General features: G+C 45.3%; 1 protein-coding gene and 1 long non-coding RNA gene across 5 annotated transcripts in view; one reads left to right on the plus strand and one right to left on the minus strand.

Moving 5' to 3' along the window:
- The window catches only part of IFT122 (intraflagellar transport 122), a 429,684-nt gene that overhangs the window by 186,084 nt on the left and 230,306 nt on the right, over window positions 1-13,294 (minus strand). The window lies entirely within an intron of this gene.
- Window positions 1-13,294, plus strand: part of LOC133270607 (uncharacterized) — a 36,398-nt gene that overhangs the window by 21,376 nt on the left and 1,728 nt on the right. The window contains exon 5 of one of the 3 annotated variants that reach the window (XR_009743849.1): window positions 805-3,333. The exons of 1 other annotated variant lie outside the window; for it this stretch is intronic. This is a non-coding gene — a long non-coding RNA (uncharacterized LOC133270607). Of the gene's footprint in view, window positions 1-804; window positions 3,334-10,650; window positions 11,458-13,294 lie in introns of those variants that run through there. One more of the 3 variants, XR_009743847.1, reaches the window with a different exon arrangement.

Raw genomic sequence — 13,294 nt, forward strand, 5'->3', positions numbered from 1 at the left:
CCTGATTTTTTTTTTTTAATGAAGATATAAGATTAAATAGAGCGATACTCGAAGATCGGTTTGGGTGTTTTGTTTTGGTTTTTGCTTATGACTAGGAAATAGTCTATTAATACTTTCTGGGCCAGTCCAGTAAATTTTCTATCTGGTCAACAACAGCAACTCCTCAGTTCAGTGGCATTTCTTTCCAGAATCTGGCCACCAGGTCACAGTCATCAGGCAAGACCATTCAGCAGGTGTTAAAAACTGATTATTAGGTTCATCCGAATAGTAATAATTCAATTTGAATAAAACTGTGAGAAATTAATAAGATGCAAAATAAAATGGCAATCAAATGTGAATTTAACCAACCTTACCACTTAAAACATGTTTTACAGATTACTGCTAAAAGGACACTCTTCATGAGGGTGTGCAGTGTCACACAGACCTTACCAAGCAAAGGGATTCAGCAATCCTGGGCGTTTCACTGTCGCACAGCTCCTGCCTGGCAGGGCAGTCAAATTGCATCTCCGTTCACACAGGCTCAACCTGAGACTTGTGAATGCGTATATATTATTTAATCTATTTTAATTTAATTTAAATTAATTTAATATTTAATCTATTTTAAGCTACCACTTAAAAAGAGCTACCAAAATAAATGTACATAGCATGGTTTTGGGAATCCTAGGAAAATTTGCTATAATTTACAGTTTATAATTTCAAATTATCAAAATATTTGCCAAACATGTCACTATACATGGAAGCTAAGGATTAATATTTGGTTCATTCCCTCAAGAGTAAATGTCCCTTTTACCTGCATTACTGTAGACCAGCCTTGCAGTTTCTGCTCTGCAGTGGTAGTTAGACAAACATCCAGGAGTAGGAATCTGCATGGACAGCCCATCTATATGCTGTGCACCAGCCTCCAGTCAGGGGGATCAGCACAGCTGCATGAAAGCATCAGCCTTATTCCTGTGCTGCCTGTCTCAAGGAATGGGGGATGTGAGCAGCATAGAAGTGTGTTTACACAAATGCTTGCTGTGAGTGGAAAACAGCTCTTAACACTTCTGTCTTGTTCTAATGGATAGCACACTATGACCATCTTAATGTTCACTGTTTTCAGGACCTAATTACTTCTGCATAATACATTCATTTGAGGATTTAATTTGCTTTTAGATTCCAGTGATGGGAGCAGCATTTCTGAAGTCAGTTTCCAGAGACACTTAGGTTTCAACCTTCCCAAATGTTGGCATAATAATGGTTTTCTGCCCATAAAGATGGAAGGGGCTTTTACAGGTCTCTGCAGCTAATCTGTGGAGCTACTGTGAAATGTCCATACATGAGGATATTCTCTAAGGTGATTATTCTCCAGAGTCTTTGCAGATGCTTCTAACTAAGCAAAGTGACTGGGCCTGCACTTTTTCATCTCAATTCAGTGGCAATCCTCCTGGTTCTCGGGAGCAATTTTAGGCTTGACTTCTTCCAACTCTTATTTTTCATTCCAGCAATGTTGACACAAGCCCTGCAGCCTGTCTAGCAGCAGGGACAGAGCAAAAATAACAAGCACTTTCTGCTTTTAAATTCAGAGATTCACACATCCAACCAAGGAAAAACAATCAATGACTATTTAGGTGTTTCTGCCTGAACAAGATGTCTTTAAATTAAGTCTTGCTACTTGTCATACGAGACTTGAAAATAAGAACACTCTGACTTCCTAATTCAGCCACTAAACAGCAAAGAAGGAAGTTTCATTGGGTTGTTTGGCCAGGTGACAGGCCTTGTATTTCCACCAGGGTTCTTTGTCGGGGAAGTGTTTTTCCTTAGGGTATCTGTCACAGTGAACAAACTACCTTTAGGGAGCATAGGGACTGAGGAGAAAATGAAAATACTCAATTTATGACCTTGTAATTAAGCAGCAGTTAATTCTCAGATTACTATCTTGGTTCAAGGAACTCATTAGTTTTAGAACTAATTGCTGGTGCAAGGGACAGAACAGAGTCACACAGCTGGAGGCATAGGGAGGGTAGAATTGGGGCAGCCTGGTTTTAGACCAGCATCAACTGGGTCACTATTAAGCTTAGTCATATCTAATTGCAAGTAATTGTAGAAAAATATAGTCTCATTCCTCTTTTTTCCTACCCATGCCATATTCTTGCTTGCATAAATTGTAGGGATTGCCCCAGTGGATCTAACTCAGAATACTGATCAGATAGATCAAGAACTGTCAGAACTTCTTGGCACAGGGTTAGACATTCCTAGGACAAAGACTGAAATATTTACTCTGCCTTCATCCTGATGTGGTAAGACCTGCTTCTCGGTGCCAGTAATTCTAGGATTGCAACACATCGTGCTGTTGATCTTTGCTTATGTTGACAAGGGTCAGCTGTAACCTGCTTATTTAGAAAAGAAAGATCCCAAACATTTATTTAATTACCACTTGCCAGAGAGAATTCCAGGGCCTCTGGGGCCACCCTGTGACATTGCTCTTCTCAGGATGCTTCCAGGTAGAATTGGAACACAACTCAATTTGGTTTAACTATGACAAGGTAGTGGAGTGTGGAGTAAATATTATTGTTTCATTAGCAGTTCTGCATTTAATTTAGATAGGAGTTTCTGCACAAATGAGAAACTGTTGCACTTGTTAATGATAGCACCACCCCATGGAATAACTGTACCCCACAGCAGACACTGACTATGTGGATGAGCCCTGCAGAGTGCTCAGCCCCTGAGGCGGGGAGGAAGGCTGAATGAAACAGATGCATTGGGAGCACATCTCACGGAGCCTTCAGGTTTTCGTTGGCAGCAGGAAGTATCTTTTCTGATTCTCTCTTTGGCAGAGGTCACAGCACGTGTGGGCAGTTTGTAGCCAGACTTCTGCCTGCTCTCTCTTGTTCCTCATCCACAGACAAAGTGGTGACCAAGCAAGGCCAGTGACTGTTGAGCCAGAACTCTGTACTGGCAGGAGACAGTTACCTTTCAAACTGGAGTGCCTTTGTTTTTATGTACTAAGTTCAGTGTGGGAGCTGCCTCTTCTGAGCTGATAAACTCCCTCTTGAAGCTGTTGTTATCAGGCATCTGAAAACATCACACCAATTGCCAAGTGCTGTTTTATTTAACAATCTTTGTTTTATCAGAAGAAAGTCTAAATTCTCTTCATGCACTGCTTTTTCTACTTTGATAACAACATCCCATTTGCAATTGTAGGGTGGTTCAAACACAGAATTTCAGAGAGCAGAAAGACTGTCACAAATCTGACAGAATCATGGACACAGAAACGAAAACATCAGCTTTGCAGTAACTTTGTTATGTGAAATTCACCCCTAGGGAATAAACCAGTACTTTCCACTTTCTTCTCTGGTGGGTCAAATGCCTGTTTCTTTTGGGTTTTAATTAAAAGTTCCTCTATTAATCAAGCTGTTATTGTGTTGTGCTCTTGATAATTGTTGAGCAGAGGATGGCAGGCATAGGAATTCGCTTGTGTGTAGGGAGATTACAGAACAATTTGTAGGGATGCCACTGGCAATCTCAGCAGCTCACAGCACAGCTTGTCATACAGTACTGTCTTAGACCAGTGGTCCATCAAATCCAATCCCTTGCCTCTAGCATTGCACAAGATGTGTGGTGTATTTTGCTCAAAACCATTAACACTCTTCAACAAAAATGTCTTAGAAGAGAAAAATTAAAACAGCCATAGTGGCAATACATGACAATGTCTATTTCTCTCCCACTCAAATGGAATTTTCTAGTCAACAGACTTAGTAAAAGCTTGCCTTCATCCCAATGCCTATCCTCCTACCCTTTGGCTTCCTTTGAACATCTGTTGAAACAGATGTCTCCTGCACCATAACCAGCCAGATACATGGACTGTGGTCCCAAAGACTGAGCATAATTGAAAGGTGAACATGTGAATATCCTGGCAGTAGGCTTCTTCCACTTTTATCCTAATAGTGATGGTAGCTGTATGAAATAATGCAGGGGTAGAAGTGACTTCTTAACAGGAATGGAAGATACGAGTTGGGCATTATATACCAAGGTCTTACTGTTGTAATACTTGTATATTCATGCAGCGAGAGAAGAAATGGTGAAACTATACATTATCCACATTGTGTGGCTCACCTTTTCAGCAGGGCTTCATCCAATCTTTTTTGCTTGGATGTCTCATTACAGCTACTGGTTCTGACCTGAAATAAACCATATGCACTAGTAGTAGTAATTAAAAGCCTTAAAAAAAAAATAAAAATCTCTTGGACCTCTTACTCATTTGAGCCACAGAAAAGTTGCTGCCAAATTGCTCTCATAAATATCGAAAACTTAAATCTGGTATGGAAATAAGAGCCCAAGTGATTAAGAACTGATTTGCAAAGCAAGGATTACAAACTTGTTTGTTTTCTCACACCTGCTCTCCACTTCAGCAGCACAATGAAGCAAGGCGTATCCAATGCACCTTTTCCTAATTGGATAATGCACTCAAGGGAATATGATCAACTGAGGCTTTTAGGATCACACCACCATTTGCCCAATTATACCTAATGACAACACATTGTTCCTGCAAAATGCGTCTTTATTCCTTGATAGGTTACGTTTCCTTTCAGCCTTTTGTCTATTGATACAGCAGTACCTCATGCAGAACAAACTTTGCTGGCAAGTCTTGCTTAATGAGATCAGAAAAATCTTTTGTGTCATCTTCTTAATGTCTGACCAAGTCAGTGAGGAAAAAAGCTTGTTGTATGAGGCATGAAAAAATTTAGCTATCTTTGTAAAACAAAGCAATAAACAGAATGGCTTGGGCTATACCCATAATTTATGTTCTGTGTTAACTATTTCTTTGTGTACTTGCTGCTTTGATTTCATAAAGCATCTTCAATTATGTGAAGAAGGTGCCTACACTACATAGCACTTGGAGTAAATGATAGTTTTAATCTGGGACTCCAAGTAGGTGTGTGTATATATATATATATATATATATATATACTCCATTACAGAAAATAATGTGCTTGTTGAGCAAAGCTGCAGCATCATGAAGCTTGAGGCATATTTACCGCACTCTTTGTTTTGTGGAGGTGAAAGGGCTTGAAGAAACCTGATGAAATGATGTATCCCCAAATAAAACATTTTAGTGTCTGTCCTCTGAGCATTCGTGACTAGAACTGCCAGGCTGATGAGGACAGGCAAGGCTGGATTCTGATCGTTCTCACAAATTGTCTCCTAGTTATTTTTACTAGTTGTAAATGGCAACAGAAGAAATAAGTTTTTCAACATGCAGAACCATTGTGTAACGTCACAGTTGCTAACACGAGCTCACTCCCATCATTCAGTGCTTTCTAGTTCAGTCAGCCTCAACCCACTGCTCTGGTCTTCAGACCCTTGTCTAAGTGAAAAAAAATGCATCCTTGCCCTTTCCAAAAGTAACCCTGATCTATGGCCAACCCTAACTGCCAGGTAGTTCCACTGCCAAGGGAATAGTTTCAGTATTGGCCAATACAGTACTTCTGTTTTCAGCAGTTCCCTCAAAAGCCTGCCATGGAACATGAGCCTGTGTCACCCATGTGTTGATCTGTCCCTTTTCCCAACTCTCCCCATGGGATAACTGGACCTCCTTCTACTGACATGAGGGATTTTATTAGGTCTCTTTAATTAGATGAACTTCAAGACAGAACAACGCATCCAGCCAGTAGGTCTTGTAGTCAGATAGTTATTTCTCAGACCCTGTACTTGTGTAGTTGAGATCAGCATCTGGCCTAGTAGGACTTAGAGCTGCCCAGAATGAGCGTTGGTAGGAGCTGGGTTTGGAGGAGTGACAAGCAGTTCTGACTGTGCCATGCATATATCAGTTCCTGACTGCTTCGCCTCAAACAGCCCAGCATGCATGCCGCTTTATCAGGCTTTGAATGTACTCTGCAGTGTAGGCTGGCATGTGCAAATGTCTTGCAAGCCTTGCTCAGGATCCTGCAGGAGCTCATTGACAGAGTGGATTAATGTCAAACAGCAATTCCCTTCAGTTGGAACCCCTCTTTGCTACTTATATACTGAGCGGATAGAAGGAAACATTCTTAAATGGAAGAAGCGTTATTTGTTTAATGACAATTCACACACACCCCCAGCACAAGCAGAAATTATAGATTTTATTGCTGCTTTTGGCTTGTATCTGAGTTTGCATTTCTGCGTTTCTTATTACATACACTCATTTCTACACACATTCTTCATACATTCCTCATTTCTTGTTACATACACTAGGACAAAAGGTCTGACGAACCTGTATTTCTTAGTATGTCCCATGAAATAGGTATTTACACTATTCGGTTTAGTCTTTAAAATTTACAACCTCATCATTATTGTCCTTCCTTCCAGCATTTTGCCTGAAGTGCTCCATGTACAGTGTTCTGCTTCTTGTGAGAACATTCAAAATGAACATTCAAAAGGTTCTTAGCAGTAAGTAGAGCTGGGGAAGTATACATGGGCTTTGTACTTCCCTTGTGAATCCTGAAAGCACTGAGTCTCTGAGAAACACAAAGGAGTACACTGTGCTCACCTGCTTGAGACCATTTTGTCTCCTCCACAGACTTGATTTTCTGCATGCATCCTCAGAATGATGGTGAACCCTGCAAGTTTTATTTACATTGAAAAATGGAAGAAACATGTTTTTTTTCTCCCCCAGTGTATGAGAACTGGGAGTTTAGCACTCATTGTCACAAAGAGAAACTCATTATGCCATTGAATCATTCCTCCCAAGCTGGCTGCTTGAGTATTGATCCCTTGTTCCTGAGTAAGTAAACCCTGTGGTTGATCATAATTATTCTGGAACATCTTATTCCAGTGACTGGATCAATAATGTCTTCCATGGCCTCCTGCCTTGTGTTCCTGTCATGCCTCGGCACCTCTGCATCACCTGCTGTTCATCAGGAGACCAATGGAATAATTTGCTGTGATGGTGGGAATGCCATCAGCCACTTCACACTCATTTAGGTCTCAGCCAGGCCACAAGGTGAAGCATTGGATGTACAGCATCTGTAATTAGAATTTGGGTGTCAACTGATACCCAGACAGCTGTTGTTCTAAATATATTTCCCCTCCATATGTACACATTTCTGATGGCATTCATCAGTTTTCTTACTAAGGTGTCTGGGCTGTGGCAGACAAGGTGTCAGCAGCACCTCATTATAGGCAGTTTCCTGCCTGCTCTCCAGTCTGCCCAGGTACTCAAGAGTGGACTTCAGGGAACAGGTCTCCTGCATGATATTCCTACCTGGAAAGAGCTAGCACTTGGAACTGCAGCACACTCGTTAAATTCTGACCCATTTCTGTGAAATAAAACAGCAAGGGCAGAAGTCTGTGTTTCTCTGCCTCCAAAATGAACCATTATGGCAATCTCCTGTTGCTCTGTGATCATCCTGCTAGAGATCATGTCTATTTGGTGCTTGCAGCTTTTCCCAGGAACAGTGACAAGACTAGGTAGGAGTCAGCCAAGTATGGAAGACTGACAGAACCTGCCATAAAGCTGCAGACAGCCTCTGCAGACGTCTCTCGCTTTCCCTTGGTGGTGGGGGGGGTGGATTCACGTAGAACTTGGGTATGTCAGGTTTTGCTCAGGTGCTCCCTCAATGACATGATCCCACAACCCCTTTCCTGCTGCTGCTTTCTGAGTGTTTTGAATTAAGTAAAGGCAAACTGTGTTCTTTAACAGCTCCATAATGATGTCGGTCCCTACAGGATATATTTCGTATCTGACCCAGGAGGCATTTTTGTCCTTATAATGTTGACACAAAAATACTTGAATACTTTATCTTTTCCGAAGTGTCAGCCACATCTGCTGTGGGCCCTGGAATAAATTTAAACAAAACTACAAGGAGTTCTCTTTGCTGTATTATGAATGAGCAACCTTTTAAGGTATACTTAAAAAAACCTGCAAGTAGATCTGTATTACATGACTTAACTGTGAGTCAAGAATTGTGCTTGATCCAGCACACTGATCCCACCCTCTGTTCTTATGACGTTATCAGTTACAGCACTGGTTACTGGAGTACATCAAAGGTAATAGGACCCTGTTAAGTGTTCTAAAACGTGGTGCATCCCTAAAACTTGGTGCTGTAAACTGAGTGAGGCTGAAAATGGGGTGGACAGCTTTTAAAAAGAGGGTTCTGAGCACATCTTTATTTAGCCTAGAAATGCTGTTGGAACAACCACCGGTGGTTCCCTAAAGCCTTTATATGAGGACCTTGTCTTTTACAGAAGGGAATTTCGTTACTGCTGCTTGCAGACAGAGTGGCAGCAAGGTGCCCTGAGCTGTCCTATCTGCAGGATGTAATTTTAATTCTGGGTTAAAATACCACAAATTCAGATGTTTCCACCAAGATCTGTACTCTGTAATCTGCATTCATCACAAAGTCCAGCTTGCCTCAGACCATCTTTCAGTTCAGTATCTTTCAGATACTCTACACATCAAGGCACACAGCATGCACAATGCTGTTCTGAAGCCAGTCTTACTCCCTTGTCCTCTTTCGTATGCACAGTTAAAATAGAGGATGGGGGGAAAAAGCAGAAAACAAGGACTTCCTGAGTTCTTGCATTTCTTTTTTTCCCAACCTGATCTGTTCTTGTAGGCAGATTGTGAATATTCAGCTTGCTCCGTACAGCCAAAGCAGAGCCTACACCCAGCAGTCTCTCAAAGAGAATATGCTCTATGCTAGTCTGTACTTCAGCGTCTTCCCTGAACCAGCTCATGCGGTTATCTGCGAGCCAGTAAGTCAGGTTTGTCGGTTTCTAACGGAGGTGTGCTGCGCTGTGCAGGCTGCTCACAGCAGCAGGGGCCTGTCCCGCACGCGTCATTTGTTAGCTGGTGCCTGCTGCAGGAGGATTGCCAGCACAGCCAGCCCGCGAGCTGCCCGCGGCGCAAAGCCGCCGTCCTGGGCCGGGGCCCCGAGGACGAGGCGGGTTTCTCTCTCTGATGCTTGCGTTGATGCTTCTTCCCTTTGGCGCGGCCGGACGGGCGGGTCCCGCTGCTCCCTCCCGCGGGGCTCCGCGCGGCGGGGGCGCCAACGCGCGTGCCGGGCGCGCCGCGCTCACCGGCTGCGCGCCTGCTGCGGTCTCTGTGGCGCGGAGCAAGAGCGCCCCCCTACGGGTGTGGGGACTCATCGACCGGCTGCACCGGGGTCACCGGCCGTTACCAGCGTGAGCCGCTGAGATGAAATACCGGAGTGTCCCTAGGGCTTGAGACCTTAGAGCAGCTCCAGTGCCTGAAGGGGCTGCAAGAAACCTGGAGAGGGGCCTTGGACAAGGGATGTAAGGACAGGACAAGGGAGGGAATGGTTTTAACCTGCCAGAGGGGAGACTGAGATGAGCTCTTAGACAGAAGCTCTTCCCTGGGAGGGTGCTGAGGCGCTGGCACAGGGTGCCCAGAGAAGCTGTGGCTGCCCCATCCCTGGCAGTGTTCAAGGCCAGGTTGGACATAGGGGCTTGGAGCAAGCTGCTCTAGTGGAAGGGGTCCCTGCCTGTGGCAGGGGTTGGAGCTGGAGGAGCTTTAAGGTCTTTTCCAGCACAAACCAGTCTGGGATTCTGTGTGTCTATGTTCAGATGGGTTCAGTCCAACTTTGTGGTGGCCCCATAGCATTAAGGTCTCTGCAACACAAACCACTCTGTGGTTCTGTGAATTTGTTCTATCTGAACGCCAGCAGTGTGCAGGCCACAGCACAGCATCTGCCCGTTGGCTCCAGGGCTTGGCTTTCCCCGGGCACACGCTCGCTGGTGCTGCGGCCTCAGCACCGGCACGGGGGGCTCCTCGGCCCGCGGCTGCGGCGTGGGGGTGGCCGCGGTCCCGGCGGTGGGCTCTCGCAGTCTCCTGCACACGGCAGCGGGCAAGAGGCCTGCGGGCCCGGCGGGCCGCGGGGAGCTGGCACTGGGCAGCTTTCGGCCCTGGAGCAGCGAGCGTGGGGCTGGGCCTGTCAGCCCGGCTGCAGCGATGGGACGGCGGCAGGAGGTGGCACTGGAGGGTAAGAAAAGGAGACGGCAGGCGGTCAGCTGCGGCGTTCGCACTCCCCTTGCGGCAGCAGCTCCGCCCCGCCAAGGGGGGATTTTCATTGCAGCCCCCCGAAGGCCGCCCGTCGGACGAGCTGCGGGGCCATGACGGGGTCCACGCTGGCAGCGGGTGCTGAGCGTTGCGCTGAACTGGACCCGTGCTCTGTGCCTCCCAGTCCCCGCACTGGAAATCCGGGAGGCACTGCCCTACCTAGGCGGGAGTAATGCAGCTTAGGTAACAGCGTGGGGAGCGCTGTGTCCTCCTAAGTGCTCTGCGCTGATTTTGCCGAGTCTGGACTTGACTGGATGGGAAGATGAGGTCATCCTGGCACACAGGGAGGAACGCATGGGTTCTGCTGCGTGTTGTAGGCAGAAACCCGGCTGGTCAGCGGGGTCCGGCTGCTCAGGGAGGCGAACAGCAAGTTTGCAGGTGACACAGAACTGTGCGGAATGGTTGGTATGGCAGAGGCTCAGGCTGCCCGTCCAGAGGGGTGAGATGTGGGGCCAAGAGCGACTTGAGCCTAATAATCCATTGATTGGTTTGTTGCTGTAATTCTGTTGAAGCCAGAGAACCACACAAGCAGAGAGCAGCCCTCTAACGCATTGCTCCGTCAACATCCTCTAATGGAAAGGACACAGAATAACTTCCTTGGAAAATTCTTTAAGTTTTCTCAGGTACTCAGCTGGTTGGTTGCTATCCTCTCTGCTGTTTTAGAGGACGGCACGTGGATGGTACCTGGCATAGCCACAAGCCAGAGGCATCGGTGTTTGCGAGAGGCTCAGACTTTCCTTCAGCTCAACACCATGTGTGTTAATACAGAATCTCCATTGGCAAAGGGGGTTGATCATATTTGTCTACCTCAAGACCAATGATATGAGCCTGACTTGCTTGGAAATGCCGCATAGAAAACGCTACATTTTTGTTACTGTTACCTTAATTATTTTTATTAGCTTCTTTGGCTGAACTGCAGCACTTACAAGAGACTGAGCACTTTGCAAATGAAAGTACAGTATTTTTCATCATATTATTGCATTACACCAATATCCAGGCAGTAAAGTGCACCCTTCAAGTTAAAACAAGCTGTAATTTCATTGAAGGCTCCCTAGGATTTCTGGACCACAAGAGCAAAGATGCAGCAATTTAGTCACAGAAGGCAGAAAATCAAATTACAAACCCTTCAATACCCAATAGCAATATGCTATTGCTCTGATATGCCCCAGGTTGGATCAAGTGTTTCTGATACACTGAAACTGGATGGATTGTACCTTTTAGGGACATTTCAAGCCATTGCAACCATTCAGAGCCAACCTTGGCATCACTGTCCTTTCCTCCTCCTTTGACATAGAGGTGGGAGCCAAGAGCATGTTTGCCAATGAAAGGTGTGTTTTTTCCTGCTCCTTGGAAGGCTTTTCTCTACTTGTGAGCCACGAGGAACAAAAGTGAAGAAGAGAAAACGTTTTCTGCAGTTGAAAGTCGGTGCTGACTTCAGGGCCTAAGGAAGCCACTTGCTGGCAGAGTTTATGGGAAATCTGTTTGCTTACAACACAGTGAAAGAGTCTCATTGCTCTACAGTGAACACTCCACAGTTTGCAGCACTCCTCTTTGCTTTGTAGCTGGGCACATCACACTCCATGGTTTGTGGATGACTTCTGTGCCCTAATGGGTATGGGAAGCAATGCTCAGCTCAGCTGGAAATCCAGCAGTTATACTTGGAGCGTGGCTTTAACTCGTTGGTGAAACAAGCCAATTGCATTACTTGCATTACTCCTGCATTTTCAAAGCGATGTAGTAGTTTTGGTTACTTAACCCATTGTGCCATATCAAGCCTTTTAGTTAGAAAATTCTGTAAACCAAGTTCCTGAAGGCTGTTCTTATACTGTAAACCCCCAAACAGAGCCATCCAGAACCCCCCTAATAGTATTTGACATTGTAAGTCATGAAGAATCCAGATAAACACAGGGACTAACAGGATCTTTGTTGCAGTGTGTCTGACATTGCATTCTTGAAAACAACACAACTCCCTTCCCCGAAACCTGAGTTGCACAGGTATGAATTAGAGGTATAGATACTAGCTGCAAAATTCAATCCCAGTTAGTTTTAACCTAGTTTGCCCATAGCATCTGGTACCTGACATGTCAGACAAGTTCATTCTGTGGGTTCAGTCCACAGATGACTTAAGAGTCCTGACTTCCTGGCAGTCTTTCCTAGGGTTCAGTCCTGCCCCAAACCCTGATCTGAGAGGACTCGGTCTCTGTCTGAATTGATGTTTGGGTCTTGCTGTCTCATAGCTTCCAGTGGAACAGTCTCAGAGAATTTTCTCTCCTACATTATCCCGTCTTTCCAGATTTACCTGATTAACAGGTGTCATTTTGCATGAGAGCACTGACATCACATGTGTGTTTGTAAAAATCCTCTTAGCAAACTCCTGACCCCTGTCCTGCTTTCTACACTTCCAAGTTGATGGCCTGTTTTCAGTTAAGCCCTGCCAGCTAACTCTTCCCCTTCCCCTTTTTTTAATGGTAAGCTTTGCAGCTCAGCATTTTTTATTCCTGCCATGACAGCACAAGCAGTGTTGTTATGACTGCTGCTACTGTATTTGCAGTCAAGGCTCAATGTTCTGCTTTATTTCTTATTTTCAAAGAATGGACACAGTTTCTTCCTGCTCTTGGACAACTGCTGGTGTGGCTGGAATTTGTCAGAGAGCAGTAATTTATTTCACTTAAACAGCTTTAAATTTATTCTCCTGTCTTTCAGCATCCATTACCTCACTGCATATTTCAAATGTACATGCCCAATTTTGTGCTTGCAAAATTGCAAGCATGAGTAAGTGGAATTATTCTTTATGCATGCAGTATTAGGCATGAAACTACACTCACTGCATGCAGAAAAGAGGTCTCACTACCCTCAAAGGAAAAAGCTTCTTTTACAGTTTCTAGAGAAAAAAAAAAGAGTTTTCCCTACACACCATTCCCTGCAGCCACCCCGTGTGAGCAGGGGCAGCCCTTCAGTGCCTCGGCTCTCGTGCTGCAGAGCACCCGCGGGAGTGCTGTCGCTGACACATCCAGTCCTCCTGGCTGGTGACTCTGGGAAGAGGAGGGCTTCAGGTGGCATGCGAGCACACACTGCCAGAATGAAGATGCTGGGAGCTTGGGTGCACCCACACAAGGCTTAGGCAGTTGAAGGGCAGCTGTCTCACAGCTCCCATCACCCATGGGGTGTGTGGCATCAGGATCTGCTCCGGGCCCTTGTCCAGCTTGTCTGTGAGCCACTGGAACCTGCAAAGACAGATGGTAGCAGACTAAACAGGGC

The sequence above is a fragment of the Pezoporus flaviventris genome, unplaced genomic scaffold (genome assembly GCF_033815535.1).
Source record: "Pezoporus flaviventris isolate CSIRO_AGI_PZ_B2104156 unplaced genomic scaffold, CSIRO_AGI_Pfla_v1 ptg000021l, whole genome shotgun sequence".
Lineage (NCBI taxonomy): Eukaryota > Metazoa > Chordata > Aves > Psittaciformes > Psittacidae > Pezoporus > Pezoporus flaviventris.